Genomic DNA, 19,267 nt, shown 5'->3' with positions numbered 1-19,267 from the left:
CATAAATTTATTACGTAGAAGATAGTATTTTGCATTATAATATTACCATACGTTCATAAAAAATAGTGTAACCGAAAGATAAGTCATGTGATCAATCCACACGCATACACGAATCTTCAGGACAAGAAAAATAGTCGCAACATGAAATATTTCGTAGACGAGTTGATAATAATTTGAAATTGATGCTCGCTACCCACTTTCACATGATTTGATACACTTATACCGAGATTGTATACCTCTGCTGCTGAGTTGCGTAGGTGATGGAACCGACTAATGGCGGCTTCCGTAAGCACAGGCTCCATTTTAACTTTCAGAAAATATTCCACTTCACGCAGACACGGTGTCTGGTTCGAAAAATTCCTTCTCTGTCAACTTTAATCATGCCGCTATGGTCCCTTTGTTTTTTAGATAATCCGCACTATATGGCTACAACTCGTAGTTTGATTTGATCGCTTATAGTTTTGACCACCAAAAACTTGGTCTAAAAAGTTTAATAGCTACTCAAAATTACTTGTGATTTTCCAGGAACTCATTTTATTTTGTGGACGGTCGGTCCAAACTTTCGCATTTGTTCAAAATGAAATCCAAATTTATTGGAAATCATACACATTCACCGTTTGTCCAAAACTGATGGAAATGTATTTCTAAACTAACTCTATATTATTCCTGTCGTTTATTTAAAACTAGTTTAGAAAAATCGCCTGTGGGAGACGGTTTTTAATCAGTGAAAGCTTTTGAAATTATTTTTCAGAATGCGGCCATTGAAGACAAATGAAGACAGTGAAAAAAAATTTACCCAGTATCCCTGACATTATCGTTCGGGATATGATTCATAACAGCTTTAAGAGTTAATAAAATTGCCGGATCAGATCCTACAACGACATCGAAGTATTTTTCGCACTAGCTTATATGCCCCACATTTCACTAATATCTCGTCGCCATTAAACTGGCTTAGGACAATAAATTTAAATGACTTAAAATCAAATACATATGAAAATCAAACAAATCAATCTATGTTACTGAAAACGGCAAGCTCAAAGTTGTGAATGGTCTAAAGACATACAATTTTGTAAAACTAGGGCAAAGAAAAAAATGAGTCTAGATCGTCTTTTTGGTGCCCCATTTGGACTACTAAATGCTCCTCAGGGTAGTACACCTGGACCTTTGCTTGTCGTAGTTTACGTACAAATTAGGAATGAGTGATGGAGATGCCATTTTTTTTCAAAATCGATCTCTTCCCTCGAAAAATAGTTTTTTTTAACCAAACTAACCGGTTCGATGTCCGACAATATCGATTTATTTTAGTTAAAAAAAAACGATTCTAGTAGATTTGATTTTTAACGCCTATTGGAAATATGTAATTTTCTACAAAATCGATTTTTTTACCTGAAAAAAATCATTTTTCGTCCGATTTTAAAATTTTGGTGTGTAACAATATCGATTTTTTTAATTGATTGAATCAAGCATTGGGTGATTGGCACTTAATCAACGTTAACCGTCATTTAGAATAAGTTTTCGGACTCGGAAATACTCATTTAATCATTTTAAATAAATCATCCTATCATCTAATCTGCAAAGGCAAGCTACTATTTTTTCGGATACGTTGTACAGCAATCAAAATATCACTGGCTTTTCTGTTTATAATTACGATTTCGAGCATAATTTTGTGGTGTCTGCTCCAGATCATCAGATTAAACTCCATTTTAGAAAAATCGTCACTAAAGAAGGAGTGTTGCCAATGAAGCCCAATATTCCGGAGGTTTAATAAATGTAAATGATGTCCTTATTTGCGTCATACTTGACTAGCAACCCAAATCAGTAGGATGCCGCATTTAGTGAAAAGAAAGATAAAAGGGTTTCTATTTTTCCATTGTCGAAAAGAGAAACCTAATACACTTGAGTAGCCTTAGGCTTAGTTTTTCGCCATTAATTAGAACGACGCAAAAACCATAACCATCAGATCCGGCTTATTCTAAATAAAATTTGAATTTAAATATAGACACTACCAAGGAAACCCGAGCCAAGGACACGGCTCCAATCCGGAGAGAACAGCACTGAGTAGACGTTTATCCGGGAACTACAACCGTTTCGTTAAACAGACCTTTTCGGATTACGTTCCGACCTCCATCCCCGTTCCGAACTTGCGTTGAATGACATTACCATGAAAAGAACTCATAATCCCCAATTTTCGTTTCGTTCCCACCTACTCAGAAAACTTTTCCACCGCTCGTACCCCCGGACTGAGGTGCTGAAAGGTGCCTGGAAAGAATTATTAGCCTAACTGCTCTAACGGAAACAGTACGTGAGAGGCATGCGGACGAGCTGTTGTTTTTCTTTTCTCCTTCCGCGGGGTCGATCGAAGTAGGCGACGTACTGGTGATGAATTCAGGATCCAAGTCAGCTGGGGGTGAAGTAGACGAAAAAAAAGCAGCAAAGTAACTCACCGTTGAAGCAACTTGAACCCACAGCTCCTTGTTTTGTGTATGTTTTCGTGTATGTGTGTGATGGTAAGTGTTGACACCGGCGTTGTCAGTTAGGTGACAGGACTTGACGACGAAGGAAACAATAATAGCAACGCCACCAGGATGACTTGATTCATCGGATTGCCATCTGAAGAAAAAATCTTCGCTACGTGACTTGCCGGGGTAAGCCCGGAGCCTGGTGGGATGCCTTGACCCTGAGTCCACAAGAAGACCGGATTAGTTTTTGTTGTTGTTCGGTTCTTTTACCGGGAAGTCATAGTCACCGTCATCGATATAGCTGGAAGGCGCGCACAGACTGCTGTGGTTGCTAGCTTTGGAGCACGGGAAGGGGGGGGGCGTCTATTGACAGATTTTATCTCGTATGAGAAAGATTTGCCAGAAGTGGTGAGTGTAGTGGTGGGGACGTTACGTAATACGTGACTATATTCCGGAATAGAGTATTCCTGCTTTATTGGTTTCGCCTGCCAGAGGATGATGCCTAAACTTGTTAATAATACCGACCTGGAGTCATTTGGTAAACTGGGCAGAGAGAACCTTCTTGGTAGTTTGGAAAGCAACTTGATTGCCTGAGAGATTTGCCTTAGGTGACCTACTGTACATGCAAATTAGTCCATTGCAGACCTTTTCGAACGATGATTTTCTCGCAGGCACAGCGGAAGCCATTCTTTAAATTCTTGCAAACGATTCTGATAGGCGAGGATTTCTTTGAAAAATTCCTCCCCTTTTCTAGGATTGATTCTCATTAACATGCCACGAATAGAGTCCTCAATTTGTATTACAGTAGGGGAACGCTATTCTCGCAGTCCCCCTTCGGCTACCTCCAACCACCGTTACATGACTCAATGCTAATGACTCATTAAACTTTCCCCTTCATCAGCTACACCGGGAAAATAGGTAGGAACCGAACGAACCAATTTAATAGGAGCAGGACAAATGGAAGCAGTAATAATAATCCTTGCGAGCGCGCAATTTCAAAAAACAAAGCGCATTATTCAGCTCAACAAACACAATTTATCGCAGGAAGCCATGTTCGCGTTGTCCAGGCTACACGAGCAGGACGATACCGGCACGCCAACTATGGAGTAATGTATAGCCAATCCCCCAAGCCGTGCTAACTAATGAAAAGCGATACGAGTTTCAGCGCTGAGTTGTGTTACCGGTTTCGTAATTTCAGTATTTTCCTCTTACGCTTCGAAAGATAGTTTACAGGAATAGGTTATGATAGTGCATAGTAGCTCTGCTGGAATGAGGTAGCTTAAAGTGTAGGGTGAATATTTCCGGTAGTCTGAATCGTATGGCAAATTAATTTATGCGTTAGATATTCTAAAAGATAGTTCCGTCATTTTTTGCTTTATTTGAACCAAAAAAGTTGCCCTTCGATCTATAGTATTAACCTACTCTAACTACACCGTAATGCTAAATTGATCAAACATTCAGTTTTTTTCAATCCCATCGTTCACTATAATTGACCAGGCTACATACTGAGACAACCTGCACCACGTACGAGTTTCAGGTAACAAAAGCTTGATAAATATAAATTAGCTATTTTATAAAATTATTTCCTTATTATTATATTGAGATCCCTTTCTTTAACGCAACATAAGGAATTTTTGGACAATATGTTGATTTTATTCGCATAATTGTCCTATGTACATATATAAAAAATCCCACAAAACACAGGACCAATGTGCGTAAACGGCAGTGTGTGAATATATTGATCTTGAAATGTTATAAAACAATGAATTTTTCCGGCTAACTTTGGAGATTGTCTCCATTATCGTCATTATACTCAGGAATACTGACTGTAACGCCTTGAGCTCAAGGTAGTAATCTTGATATTATCTCTGGGACACTTCTGAACGTCATCAGTACAACAATCCGCGTATGGTGAAAATGAAGGTAACTTCCATATTGCAAGAACGATTTTTTTCCGCAGCAAAAGTTTCACCTCGCCTTGGTTGGCAAAACTGTATTATTGTGTAACATAAGGACACATTACCCGAGCAAACGAAAAGCCCATAATACACCCATGCTCATGGGGTTTGACATGGGTTCAACCCATGAAAACACCATCACCATGGTCCGGTAGATCCCATATAAAATACCATATGTTAGTGTATTTATGGGTTATTGAGACCATTTTATGGTGTTTTGATGGTTGTGAATTTCGGCACGGACCATGTTTAAGGTCTTTTCAAGGGACTATGTGGTGTTTGAACCCATAACGATTTGCTCGAGTATGCTGCCATTCACCTCTGATTCAGAACTCCTGTCCCTTACCACCCCGCGGTGCCAACTGGGGTACGAGCCGACTTATACCATTTTTGCTTAAACCTGGCGCTGCCCACTAAGGAGCCAAGGACATTGTTTCCAAATCGTACGGGTACAACGATAGACCTCGGTTGAACGGTAATTTGGAGGCCTTCAACGTTGATCCAACGAACGTCCCTCATTAGAGGGAATTTTGAAACTAACCGTTCTTAGAGAGTGGATCGAGTTTTGGCACCAATTCATACATTCTGACAGCGGTTGAAGCCTGACTCAGTATAATTTCGAACGGAACCGGCATTGGGGACAATCCGATGGGATCAGTTGTCGTATGCTGACAGGGAAGGGGAACAAACGACGCGCGCGTGTTCTCCCAATATACTTTTATTTTGCTTATTTTAGGCCGCTCTAAAATTTTCCATTTTATCTTCATGAACAAATTCGATAGTTTTCTGCTGTAGTTTCATTTTGTTTACGTCCTTCGATTATTTTTTTTTCCGCGATTATATTATTCTATTGCTTTTGTAAGTAGTGGCCGTCGCACAAGCTCAACCTTAAAAAACGAAAATGGATTCAAACATCATACTGCTGACGTCTGTCCTCTACGTTAAGATTCATCTGCTGTTTATCAATATAATTTTGACTGAATGATCAGTAATTTTCAAATTCTAATTCTTCTGAATGGTTTGATGGCGCTGCCACACCTCTATAATCGTCTTCCCATCCGGTGGTGATATGCGCATTCTCCCGAAAAGAAGTCATCCGACTAAAATCGCAATTCTTTCTGTTCAAGATTTGCTGCTCGATGCTTGAAATTCGCGGGAGATCCAATTACAAACGAGCTTCACTAGAATGTTTTAAAATCGTTTATTCCGTGTGTTTATACTACTTTCAAAAATCTGAAAAAAGGCATCGGTTAGCGGCATTGAACGGCACAACTAATTGAATATTCATCCAGCAGCAGTGGACAGATCACAAATATTTCCTGCTCAGAATTGTACCGCCCGCTGAGAAGATGCTCTGTTCGCTTCAAACAGCTCAATACGAATGATAATAGAAAACAAATCTGTAGCGGACATATATTAATATAAAACTACTCATCATTCTATTGTTCAGTTGGGGTGACATGATTTTAGAACGGTTCATACCGAAATATGTTGAAAATTTTCGCTTTTTTTCGTTTCGTTTTTTTGTTTTAGGAAGATTTTTCAAAATCCTTTTTTTCCTTATTGATGTTTGTCTTACTTATTCCAAAAAATAACACAACATTGCTACATACATTTTCGACGAAATGGTGAAGAAATTGATTAATTCCGTTGCCATTCCCTACAAAACGTTTCAAAGCTTACACGACTTATCTTTCGAAATATTGGAAAGGGTCACTGTATTGAAAGGTAAGTAATATTAATTTTCGGAAATTAATTACACTCGACTTTCGTGCATATTACTTAGATCGTATTGTCTACCAAGATATACCTTCTGATCTTTTCCCTCTCCTACTACCTCAATTACTTTCCCGTGATACGCGTGGGGATGCAGCGGTAGTCGCCTTCCCCGGTAGAACAGCTTTGAACGAGGCCGACGTCGTTATTAGATTAGTTTTTATATACATGCATGGAGTAATTATCCAAGAAGAAAACATATGCCTTGACGAACAGCTCATGAAGGAAAGAATGAACATCTTCCATATGAACTGAATATCACTGATTATATTCTTGAGATCATCAAAAATAAAATTACGGAAACTGTGAAGGAGAGCTTTTTCATGTACGGTTATCTAAACAAAAAAAGTGACAAACGTTAAATCCGTAACCAAATTCTGTCCAGAACACTGCAAGTTTCCAGAAGTTCCAAAATTGAATGCTTTATTTTTCAATATTTGGATACAATAGTTTTACTAATAGACGACATGAATCCACACGAAAACAATTTTCAGGAATTCCCAAAAATATCGACGAAAGCCAACTTTCTATCTACACCATTACAATTTTGTGAAGATGTGTAAGTTGCTCACAAAATATTGAATGTGTTTATGTTCTAGAATGAATTTGACAAAATCAGAAACAACCCAAGCAACGTGCCCCAAAACCACCACCCTAGAGCTTGACGCTTGACTCGCTGGCATCAAACCACCACTTTCGTTATCAGATATGCTGAGCAATTCATAACATTCGACTACAGGCAGGCAGGCAGACAGACAGGTAAGCTGATAGCACAAAAGACCACACACACACGCACGACGAGAAGCGTACTTTTCCATCCCACAGAAAGGATGATGTTCATTTTCAGTAAATCCCCTGATGGTTGCAACGACGACGCTTCCCGAAACCGCCTGTTGAGGAGAAACGTTGAAAACACACACACGCACTCAACAGCAGCTGATATTAATTTCGAGAGCCCCGAAAGTCGCCCGGGAAGAAGTCGGTACGAAGAGTACAGCTATATAAACAATGCGGTTCGATGCGGTATCTCTGTAGGATCGTCTTTCCTTACCCCTTTCCTTACCCCACTCGTTGACACGCTGGAAAGGATTCACGCCAACCAAGCTGCAGTCAAGTGTAAGTGAATTTCTCGTTTGCCTTGCGAAAAGTTTTATTACTTAATCATTTGTCGGTAGCTTCGAATTCATCTTCTTCGTTTTCGCGGTGTTTGTGGTTCAGTGTGCCAGTTTCTCCGGAAGCTTCCGCTTCGGTAACTCTAGTTTCTAATAAAGACCACCATCGTTGACTGTTCACAGTAAGTATCCACCAGTGCAAAGTTGGGAAGCCGGATCGCCCTGTTTAGGTTGGGGATGTCGTACTGTAAGCTGTTGACTGAAGGGAAATCCCATTGTTGCAAATACGCAGCTAGCGGTGGGAAATTGGTTACCAAAGAAATTTGAGAAATTGTTAGATGTGTACATATGTGACACACTAGCTCTTGTTTAATTCATACGACGACAGCAGAAAGTTTGAGTCGTGCCCTTTGAACTAATCCGTACAACTACGATATTCCTTCGACAGTGTAATTTTAAGTGTAGGTTGGTTTTCCCTGAAACGGAATAACTGGGGAGCGGCGTTATTGTTGAAGATTTCCCCAAATGACTGAAAACTCAAAAGCAGCACTAGTTGCACATTTCGGGAATGTTTCGTTTGAAAAGTTCCACAGTAATTTCGGTGGAAATGCGGCGGTGCAGTTTCAGACTGTGTGCCAAGTAAACTTTGTTTGGGAAAAGTTTATGCTAAGTAGACTCCTCCTAGTAGTGGTATGCAGCATCCCAATGGTGAAATGTTCTTGTTTGAAATTGCAGGAAAAAAGAAAAAAGCAGTAAGCGAAAGTAGTGCAAGGTTGGGGCAAGATAAAAAGATGCAAAGAAAAGTTTCTAGGGCATTTTTAAAGACAAAAAAATCAATGGGACAAAATACAGTTTAGACCACATAAAAGCTGTATTATTCACCACTTGTTATTATTAAGCTAAACACACACACACAAACACACACACGAGGCAACAGCACACATGCCCCAAAAATATTCACTATCGATTTTGTTCTAGCTATTCTAATGCGGCAACAACAACAGCGTTGGAATAAGTAGAACAAAATTTATGATTATTTTTGTGGTGTGTCCTATCGCCAGCTTTAATGACCACCAACGATTTGGAAGGTGGATATCCATATTGATAGGATTTGATTCAGGCTGCATATTGGCTAGAATTTTCGTAATCGCCTTTATTAACCAGACAAAATGGTTTGTCCGGCTTCAGTCTGTCCGATTGCTTAACCCTTTATAAGGCAGTGGCAACTGTATTGCCACCTTTTCGTTTCGTTCAAAACACAGGAATATGAAGTGAGAAGTATTCTAATCTTATGAAATCTACTTGTTAGGATGACACTCCCCGCACGGCGAGACTTCCGGCCGGTTGGTTAACAAACGGCTTGACTTACCTCGAAGAAAAATCTCTTCTTGACCAACGCAAGTTTGCCTTTCACAAGGAAGGTCATCTTTGAGCCTTCGGAGAAATCTCCCGGCAACCCCTAGCGGGCGATCTTCACCCCGACATAGCTACGCTAGACTTCACCAAGGCTTACAACGCATCCTACAGCGAGGGGGTTCTCCGGCAACTAGCTAGCATGAACTCTCTCTTTGTATCCTTGCCGCAGAGTGTCTGTTTTCGTCTATGTCAACATCGTAGTGGTGAGAGGATCGACCGCTCAAGTGAGGATAAAGCTCGACGCTTTAAGATGGGCTTAAGCAGTGGGGTTCAACATAGCCGCAGACAAATGTTCACTGTTCGAAATCCTAGCACCTAGCCACTGACAGACCGGTCAAACTCACTCAGACGCACCTATTCCTTCACCGAGAATCAGAAATCGTCGCCATCACTTAGACCGCCGTCTCATCTTCGGACCGAACGTCCGGACAGTCAAACAAGACGATGAAAGCAGGAACTGCCCTGAACTTTGGTGGTTGTTGGTGTTTTCGGTATTAAAATAACCAACCAGAACTGGACGGGCTTTTGAGAATCCTTGCTCCCCTGTACAACGGAACGACTCGGTTAGCTTTTAACCTTCTGCCGAGCACTCCCGCCGAGGTAGCCTGTGTCGAAGCTAATTTCCTCCCCGACGCGCCCTGGGATTCCTCGAAAATAGTTCTGGTAGCACTTGTGCCCTCCATAAAACAGCTCAAAATATATTCCTAGAATACTTCGGCACAGACCTATCAGAAATAACTCGCCTCCTCAGGATATGGAACTGAACTTCTCCCAGAGGTCGCTTAGGCAAAATATCTAGATCTGATGAACAAACGATTCCCAAACCATCTACATTGACGTTTTGTAACTGAAAGAAAGAGCTGGAGTGGGAATCTGCGGAATAGGAGCTGGTCTAGCCTACCACCTCCCCACAAGCTGCTCCGTCTTCTCGGCAGAAGCTGCCACTAACAGCCTCGCGATTGAAAGGAGACGAGGGAATACCTACTGTTCGCCCTGGAAACGGGAACGTCCCACCACCCTTACATACAGGCTATAGAGAACACCTGCGATCCGTTGACTACGATATGGTGGGTGCCCAGTCACTGCAGGAATGAGGAAGCGGACCCCTGGCAGTTCGCGAGAGACAGGCCCAGATTGCTGATCAACTTAGTCCCATCGACGCATATCATCTACTTCAAATCAAAAACCTTGGCTCACTTAATTAGCCGCTGGAGGAACCCACTCGGTCCCCTCCAAAAATAACAAGGGAGGACCGGAACGATGGATCAACTTGGGGAACAGGCTCGAGCAGAGCCCCCTCCCACCTACGCGCTGGACACATTCAAATAACTCACTCGCATACGATCACTCGAACTGACCGTGGAACAACCCCTGGACGAGTATTTAGAGTTTCAATACCTCCGAAACCTCCAACTACTGTCTTCAATCCGAGACATTCTGGCCAATCACGCAGCTAGTGAAGAGACAATTACCTCGAGAAATTACAGAAACTTCCACGGACCCTTCAGCCTACCCACTGAAAAGTATTCTAAAACCCAAAGCACTTCAACGACCAACAACGCAATAACCTGTTATTCGCTCGAGCGAAAGACTAACTAAATTATTAAACCAATCTTACCATGTATCTCAGTCCCGTGTAAATTATCGTTCTTCGGTGATTTTTGCACTAAAACAAATTCATTGGTCTTGGTGAATGGACAATCCAAACTTCGGTAGTGCTAAAGAAATGGTGAAGCTTGTTGAATGATGATTTGCGTGATGTGCATAACGATTATGTGGGATTTTCCCCAGAACAGTTTGCAGGTAATTTAGACGTTCAATAAATTTAATTATTAAACGGTGATTAGAAATACAAATACTTCGGATATATTTTAGAAATTCGTTTTTGGTAGCAGCGGCGGTGCTTCTCACCCCAATGTGTCTGGGTTCAATCCCAGCCGAGATCGCTTTGATCTTCCGAGGTGAAATATCCCTGGTCACGTTTTCTTCCGGAAGGTAGACGAAAGCATTGACCCCAATCCATATGTTTATGTGTTGCTCGATATCCAGAATCCAAATGAGAAGTCGTCCAACCGAGTTCAATGACCGCTGGCACAAACTTTCGAAAAGGGCGGCCAAAATTTTTAATCCGTTCGTTGTAACGAAATTGCATCTGAAAAAAAGAAAATTAATTATACTTCATAGTTCTAAAGAAACCAGTAACATTCCATTGAATTCACCATAAAAGAGCATCCACAAAATATAACAGTCCAATAGGAAAAAAATGACACCATAGCTTCATTAGAAAGAATAAGAACCGGAATTTATTCATTAAATATCATCGATATATCATCGATTTATCACTAATATTTTTAGCGTGTTTGCCGAAATTTTAACTGAAAACGAACAATTATATTTCCTACGGGTTTTGTTTAAAAAATGCACTCTAGCTGGACCCGATTTTCTTAGATCTTCGGTACAGTCTTGAAGCATTTTAAATGATATAATTAAAATTTTAAACTTCTAGAAAGTATCTCATATATCTTCAATACCTATCAGACATCGTTGAGCTCGTAGTTAGAGATAAATTATATATCGTTTTTGAACTTCATCGATTTATTTACCAAATTACTTAATTATTTTTATTCTAAAAAGAAATGTTTTACTTAGGAAATTTCTCGAGAATAGAAGTGTACTGCAAGCTTTGCTATTTGCGCTGTACATCAATAATGCCGTGGATTCCGTCAAAATCGACTTACAAGACGCAAATTACAATTAAAAAGGCGATCTGTTTGACAGTAATCCATCTGTGCCCGGCGAGATCATATATTGTGATATTTTGATGATATGCCATAAAATTTTATCTGCATGATATTACCATATTTCAACTAAATTGAACGTTCAACTTCTGACGCACAAGTAGAACAATCCACCGGAAAGAGCACTGTTCTCAACAGACCGCAAAAAAAACATTACCGCCCAAAGTTCATCCCCGCTCTCAGTCACGCAGCGGGAAAGTCTAGAAAAATAACACACCATCGCGGGGAAACTGTCTGCGGTTTTTCGCTGCGTTGCTGCTACCATGATACATAGGTAGATGTACTCGAAGTAGATGTGCTTAACTTTGGATCTCCGACGATGGAGACGACGACGACGACGATGATGATGGTGTATGGCGTTGGATATCTTTGCTGTCGGCGAAGAAGGGATCGATTACCCGCAGCAGAAAGAAAAATGCCATGACATGTATCCGCGCGCGCGTTACAGCGAACGGGGAACTACGGGTTGATCTTTTGCAAGCTTGCGCTTTGCGTTCTACTGCAAACGCAGCCAGCCAACCAGTTAGTCAGTCAGTCAGTCGGAGTATCAAAGCAGGCGGTGGCGAAGGTGACGGTGGAAACGGTGGCGGCACCGACACCGGCAAAAAGACAACATGTAGAGAGATGTTTATTTACTTTCGAATCTTCCATTTGGGTGGATGACTCCGACAAGCGTCCGTTTCGTTCCGTTCCGTTCCTCGCCGATTCGGTTGTGTGAAGTGTGCATCGTTGCTGATGGGTTGGAAGCCGGAGGTGAGGAAGGGCTGCCACAATTCCGAAGAGAGTAGTCTTCTCACCTAGTGCGATAGGGTATCGATTCTACAGATGTTTGCCGCTGATAGTGTTGGATGGGACCGATGGTCACCCTATACAGTTCTGTAATGTAATGGATACACGGTTTTGCCGAAGCATATGGAGAAGATCGAATTCTATTGTCGGGGTTTTGCTAGTTCGTTGTGTCCGAGATTCAGACACGAAGAGCTCCGGAAGGGACAATATTTGATTGCAATAAAAGTGAGTAAATAATTGCAAATCGGAGACCAGTATCTCGTTTGCTGCAGTTTGCTATAATTTATCAATTGTCTGGCAATCGAATAGAGCTGAGAACGAGCCGGTTGGGCTGTTCCCACATAGTACTACTGTTTGTATTGTGTATGGTGGAAATGCGCTGGATACCGAAGCGGAATAGGGCATTTTGTTTACATTTAACCAACAGTGTGAAATGTTGTAATTACTGGAAAGTGATGGGAACAGTACAATACTAAAGCATTCAGTTTATCGGTTTCGATGGCGCACACTCACCTAATTCCCGCTTAGTATGCAAACATCGAAAAACGACAATGTCTACCGTCGATTGAAGACACAATCGCCGGTGGTGAGTTTAGTATCAAAACAAAAAACTACTTTCAATTGTGGTGTATATGTTTGCTGTTTCTTCCTTCAGTGCGGGAACCGAACACAAATGGCCATAAATAATCGAGCAACGCGAAAATCATATGCATAATAATATATTTCATGATACTCTTTTTCGCCGCCCTCGCGTTCAAGAATGGTATTGAGCAATGCTTTTTGCCTACTAGCCATTAAAAAATGATATTCGAATGTACGTTGTACCCACCATCTATGACATATGCTCGAGGGAAAGGAGTAGGAACTGTATTGCTGCCGGATAAAAATGCCGCGTCGAAAGAAGAGTGAACGACCATAACACGAAAGGTATTTGCAGGTACTGTAATAAGCGAACAAAAATATTGTTGATATTACATTATCCTGGATTCATAGTTCATATATCTGAGAGGAATTTCCATATCTTTCCATACAGCACTTCCCAAACAGAGCCTTCTGTATTATGTGCCTCAGCGGCAAACCAGTAGCATCGACTGGTTGGGTCGGTATAGAAGATCATTGGTGTTCCACTATTCATTGACATTCCACTCGACAGGTGAACTATCTCCGAAAGTAGACTAATTTGTGCAAGTTGGATCCGCCATTTTCAGTTCACATTGAATCTGCGATGTTGTAGCTAAAATTTTACCTTTTGGCAATGCACTGTTTGAGAGGTGGGCGCACGTTGCATTAATTTTATTTTTATCATAAATCAAACACCGCCACCGAACTCAAAAAACGCTCTGCGAGGGTAGCATTTGAGCGGGATCAATATCAGCCATTTTCAAAAGATAAAATCGGCATCATTGCTGCAATCATTGACCGTTTCGTATCAGCGGTAGAGCATAGCACATCGAAACAAACAAACAAAAATCTACATCGTGCATTTTGAGGCAGGCCGCCGCGATAATCTAGGAATTTACATCAATCAGCAATTCATTCACTTCGGGAAGTTATGCGGAAATGATAGGAAATGAATTGATTCGGAAGCATTTCCAATTTGTCATGATTAAATATGAGCGATTTAGGGCGGTAAATTCCGGTTAAATTTAATTTGTGTCTATGATAAAAACATGCAAATGTGTTACGCGCCTACGAATAGTCTTACATCGACTTCGCGGAAATGTTTCAGACATTTCCCATTACTAGTTTTAAATAGGTTGAAAATCATTTGCTGAAGACATAATTTACAAATTAAGGCCCCGATACACAAGGTTTAAATACAGAGAAAAATACCAATAAGACTGTTATACACATAATAATTTGGATTCGATTTTGTTCATATAGAGGACAACTCATGCCAAAAACAAGGTGTATAAAAATGTAATAAGGTTTCGTTATGTATAAATAAAATGACAACAGAATCGCATTGAAATAGAGTGCGATTTTCTGACTACGAATTTATCACTTGAGTAATTTAGCATGTCAGCCATATTTTCAGATTCGGAACTAGCTATTAGTCACAAGGGGCCACTAGGATGCCATCAATGTGATGCACCAACCGAAACATTGAAGCGGTAAAAAGTTTAAAATATTCGTCCATTACAGATTTGTTCCTATTATCATCCGTATTAAGCTGTTTGGAGCGAACGGAGCATGTCGTCGAAGGGTTATACAACATCAGAGAAAAAATGCAATATACGGCTGGTGGCTTGCGATTGAATCAGTTTGTGTCGTTACGTGCTACTAGCAGAGGTCATTATGTTCATTTCCGTTTGTGATTGGTCCCCGTCAATTTCATGCACCGAGAGCCGCATATCTTGAACAGAAAGAATTGTGATTTTAGTCGAATGCTGCTAGTCAACCTTGTCGGATGCTCCTGAAACTACATATCCATACCGGGGGAGTAGGTGATTATTAGGATGCGGCCGCCTCCCTGGACTGACTGCAGTAGTTAATTTGTGCAACTCTGTACTAATAACCGGGTCGAATTGGAACAAATATCCCCCACCCGGAGAATATTTTCTTTGGCAAAAAAATTGCCGTTATCAGCGCTATCAAACCAGCCAAAAGGATAAAATTTGAAAATCTTTTTCTTCATCAACTATTATTTCGATCTCCGATAGGTGATAAGTTTACTTCGTAATTAGTTCCCGCTAATTTGTTGCATCGAGCCGCAAATCTGGAACAGAAAGCATTGTGATTTTAGTCGACTGCTGCTGTTCAACCTCATCGGATGCTCTCTTTTCGGGAGATTTCTTATTAATACCGGGAGAGAAAACGATTATAAGGATGTGGTCGCTTCTATGGACTGTGCATTATTTAGTTAGTACCGCTCCGTGCTGGTAACCCTTGGCCAATCAGGACAAACATCTCCCAATCGGAGAATATTTTCTTTAGCTAACAAAATAGCCCTTATCAGCACTATTCAGAAGAATTGAAACTAGAAAATTAGCACCAATCATGTCAGAATCGCATTCATGAACAACTAGTGAGCCTGAATATAGTAGGCAGAAGTCAGCCAAAGATCTCCGAATCCAGCGCATCTCATCAACACCAAGGCCAACAATGAAGATTTTTTCAGAATCACTATAATTACATTAAAGAATACTTCCAAAATTTACCGTTCACACGTGATTCCGCAGAATTTCAATAAACCGGAATTAATAGCTTGAAGCATAGTCATGACACTCCGGTTATGCCACAAATGTTACTCATCCATCTTCTTTCTTTAGTTTGGGAGATGGGAATCCACCTAACATATCCCCAAAGCCAAAAAACTACAATATAGCACGCATTACTTTTACATCATTGCAGATTGTAAATTTAGAAAAGACAACGGCTCAGTAAAGCTAATCAGAATCAGAATATATTGGCTCAAACGGCACGTTCCCCGTACATAGTCGGGGATTTATGCCATCGGTCAAAGGATTTTGTGTTAAATGACGCATGCAGCTGAATGGCATTCGGAGTTGATTCTTTCACACAAATAACATTGAGGTAAACGGACAATTCAGCTAAATGGCCGCCTAAAACCACGCCGAAACTTTAGGGAAAAACCATGCGCTAGTATGACTCATTCGGCAAAATGAATTCGGCCAATGAACTCATTCAGCCAAAACGACATTCAATCAAATGACAAATTTAGTCATTTAACCTATTCGACCAAACGACTCTTACAGCCAAATTACCTATACGGCCAAATGACTCATTCGGTAAAATGACCCATGCGGATGAATGTCACTCAGCAAAATGACCCTTTCTGTCAAGTGACCCATTCAGTCAAATATTCCAATCGACCAAATTACACTTTTGATTCAACGATCTGTCAATGGAGTTAAATGGAATTCAACAGAACAACTCGTTTGGCCAAATTAACCATTTGGTAAAACGACTCTTTCGGTGGAACAACTCATTCGGCTAAATGTCATTCAGTAAATTTAGCCTTCTCGACAGAACAAACCTTTCGGTCAAAGGGCCATTTAGGAGCAGAAGTTGTTCTGTCGAATGCATTGAGCCTATCGAATGAAAAGTGACATTGGATCACAATTCGACTATAAGACCTATTCTATCAAAGGCTATCAAATCTATCTTTTGGCCAGTCATGATTTTTTTTTATTTTGATTATAGAGGTTTTAACCTTAGGGTCATTCGCCTCTTTGTCGGGTTAGAGAAATCTCTTTAGAAAAATCTCTAACCCTATGTGCGGTGTTGGGATTTGAACCCAGGTGATCTGCGTACAAGGCAATCGATTTACCAACTACGCTATCTCCACCCCTGCCAGTCATGATTTTTTTTTCGGTAGAATGCCGGAATCATGTAACTAAAATCATTCGAATGACCCATTCGGTTAGATGTCCTGATTTTCCAAACTACTCTTTTGACTAAATGACTGTCGACATACAACTCATTTGCCATGTCATTAAACCAAATTACTCTGAGTGATTTAACATTAAAGCGATTCTTTTGATCGACGATGTTTTAGGACATACGACCTTTTTGAACGAATCCCTCATTCGGATAAATACCATTTAGCAAAGTGACCAATTCGGTCAAACGACCCATTCGGCCAAATGATCTATCTAATCGATCTAATGGTCCCTTCGGCCAAATAACTCTTGGTCAAATGACCCTTTTCGTCCAACGATCTTGTCGGTAAAACGACACATTAGGTCAAATGGAATTCATTAAAACCACCATTTTAACCAAATGACCAAGTGACGGCCAAGTAACTTATTCGGCCACATTAACATTTCGGCCAAATGATAACAGTCGAATGAAACAAATACTATCAGATAAAATGTTATGGACAAAAATGGGGACTTCTGCCGCTGAACGACGGTTAGCGCCAGTATACGATACAAATACCTATTGTTGACCAATCCCATCGTACATTATAATTATGCAAACTACAACCTATAGTCAATCGACATAAGGTACCTATGGGAATCAGACCGAGACGCGAACATTTCATTATCTGACTTCCAAATTACAGGAAACCGTATTTGAACACAATCCTATTAGTTTAAAAAACTTATGTTTTTATGCCATATAACCTAGGATACAAAATAACATAATTCAAGAGAATACAAATTTAATTTTTTACACGGGCATCTCGTAATAAACATGCGGTTGAGATGTTTCTCATCCCGTTCAGTGCGCACAGACGCATACCCACCTCCAGGGGGTACGCTGCGGTTTCCCGGGCACTTTTCTACGCCGCTGCGGCGGAAAGATTTAGATTTGGTCATTTCGCGGTTATACTGTAGGGGCGCATTCATAAATTTTACCGATCAATAAAAATAGCACTCCGACGAATGTGGTGTTGCCCCGGGGGAGTGAACAACGTTTCACGGTTGTTACTTTTACCATCATGACGATTCTTAGCAACAGGCCGCCGCCAATCAAACGCCTATCTACCCGCCAAGTGGATGGATGGAAAGTTTCAATACGACGAATTCGCTTTGTACTCTGAACAAACTAACTGTTCGCAAATTGTATACCCAGAAACAAAGCAAACCATGGCGACCGGGCGAGTGAGTGCAAAGTACATACACCGATCAAACAGTAGGGAATTTTCCCACTCACTTTCCTTTCCACGAAATAAAAGCTTCTGGCTCGGCAAGCTGCTGCGTCACTTTTTGCTACATTTTTATTTGCGGTGAGGTACACAAATTACAACAAAAAAGAACAGTGCGTTTCGATTGCATGACTCCATCCGCTTCGGGTGCCGCTTTACGGGTTATTATTATTGTTTTACGGAGAACAGTTAAAAACATATTTTTTGCCTGATGGCGAGGGGCCGGGTGGTACCGGTAACCGTTCTAATACTCTTCGAGGAAATTTTTGAGTCGCCCTTTGCCCCGCAGCACCACACAAATGGTCACGGACCGTTCCAAGCATAGTTGATTTTAACGAGAAAAATATTTGTTCGTTCACCACCACCACCCCCGAGTGCTGGTCATTCCGCCGTATGCCGTACCATCGCATCGGCTCTATGGGCGGCAACGTACGAATGGCGCCGCTTTCCTCAAGGGGGCTAAAGGGGGATATAAAATTAAATGCAATCGAAGTGTCTAAAGTGCTGTTCGTTGTCCTTTGTTGTCGTTTAACAGTCCGAGTAGTAGGCGCTGGAGTGTTTCAAAGTTGTTGAATGGTGGTAGGGGAGGCATAAGGGCAATGTTGCCAGAGCGGTTGAAATGATTGGTCAGTGTTTGTGGGGGTGTAGTTTGCGATCGTAAGTAGCAAAGTCCCGTTACAGAAAAAACATTTTTTTGAGTAAATGAAAAGAATCAAAAAAAAATTTTTATAACACTGTATTTTGGAAAAAGTTTTTTTAAGAATTCGAAAAGTATTCATTTAAAATCTTGCATAATTTGCTCGAGCTCTACCAAGTTTCGAAATTAGTCGATCGCTTTGAAAAACGTTTCAAATTTTAATATAAAGCGTAGGAACAAATATATGCAATTCCAATTTAAGACTTCAATCACTTTGGGACACGTGTTAATGCTCTAATTTCGCTAAAATTGGTCTCAAATGTTTTTTGAGACTTTGATATATTTTGTGACTAAATTCCAACATCGCACAAATCACTGCCACTCTACTGGCCATTGTTCATAAAAAAGCGTGTAACATCACACAACTTACGTGTGAATTTACATCTAATTTAGTGTAAAAAAATAAGTTAAAAATATAAAAAGCAATAAGTTATTTGAGGTTGGTGCTTTACCCTCCTAGAAGTAATCTAATTCGTAAAAAAAACTTTGCAACCGATCTCTCACGTACAGAACACATCCTCCTGTCATATGTAGATACGCGGAAAAACAGTTAAATCTTTCATTAAGATTCACCAGTCGTAAATGGAATCTTCTCAAAAGCCTTCCTAAAAATTCAAAATGATTTCAATGCATTTTGTTCCAATT

General features: G+C 40.6%; 2 protein-coding genes across 2 annotated transcripts in view; one reads left to right on the top strand and one right to left on the bottom strand.

The window, feature by feature from the left end:
* LOC131694766 (collagen alpha chain CG42342-like) overlaps window positions 1–19,267 on the bottom strand; it is a 259,583-nt gene that overhangs the window by 167,122 nt on the left and 73,194 nt on the right. The window lies entirely within an intron of this gene.
* LOC131677302 (cadherin-89D) overlaps window positions 12,419–19,267 on the top strand; it is a 203,325-nt gene continuing 196,476 nt past the window's right edge. The window contains exon 1 of the mRNA XM_058957030.1: window positions 12,419–13,245. The gene's annotated coding sequence lies outside the window, so the exon portion shown is untranslated. The remainder of the gene's footprint in view (window positions 13,246–19,267) is intronic.

Source organism: Topomyia yanbarensis, chromosome 1 (assembly GCF_030247195.1).
Source record: "Topomyia yanbarensis strain Yona2022 chromosome 1, ASM3024719v1, whole genome shotgun sequence".
Classification (NCBI taxonomy): domain Eukaryota; kingdom Metazoa; phylum Arthropoda; class Insecta; order Diptera; family Culicidae; genus Topomyia; species Topomyia yanbarensis.
The sequence above is the reverse complement of the archived record's forward strand: the minus strand, read 5'-3'. Positions and strand labels throughout refer to the sequence as shown.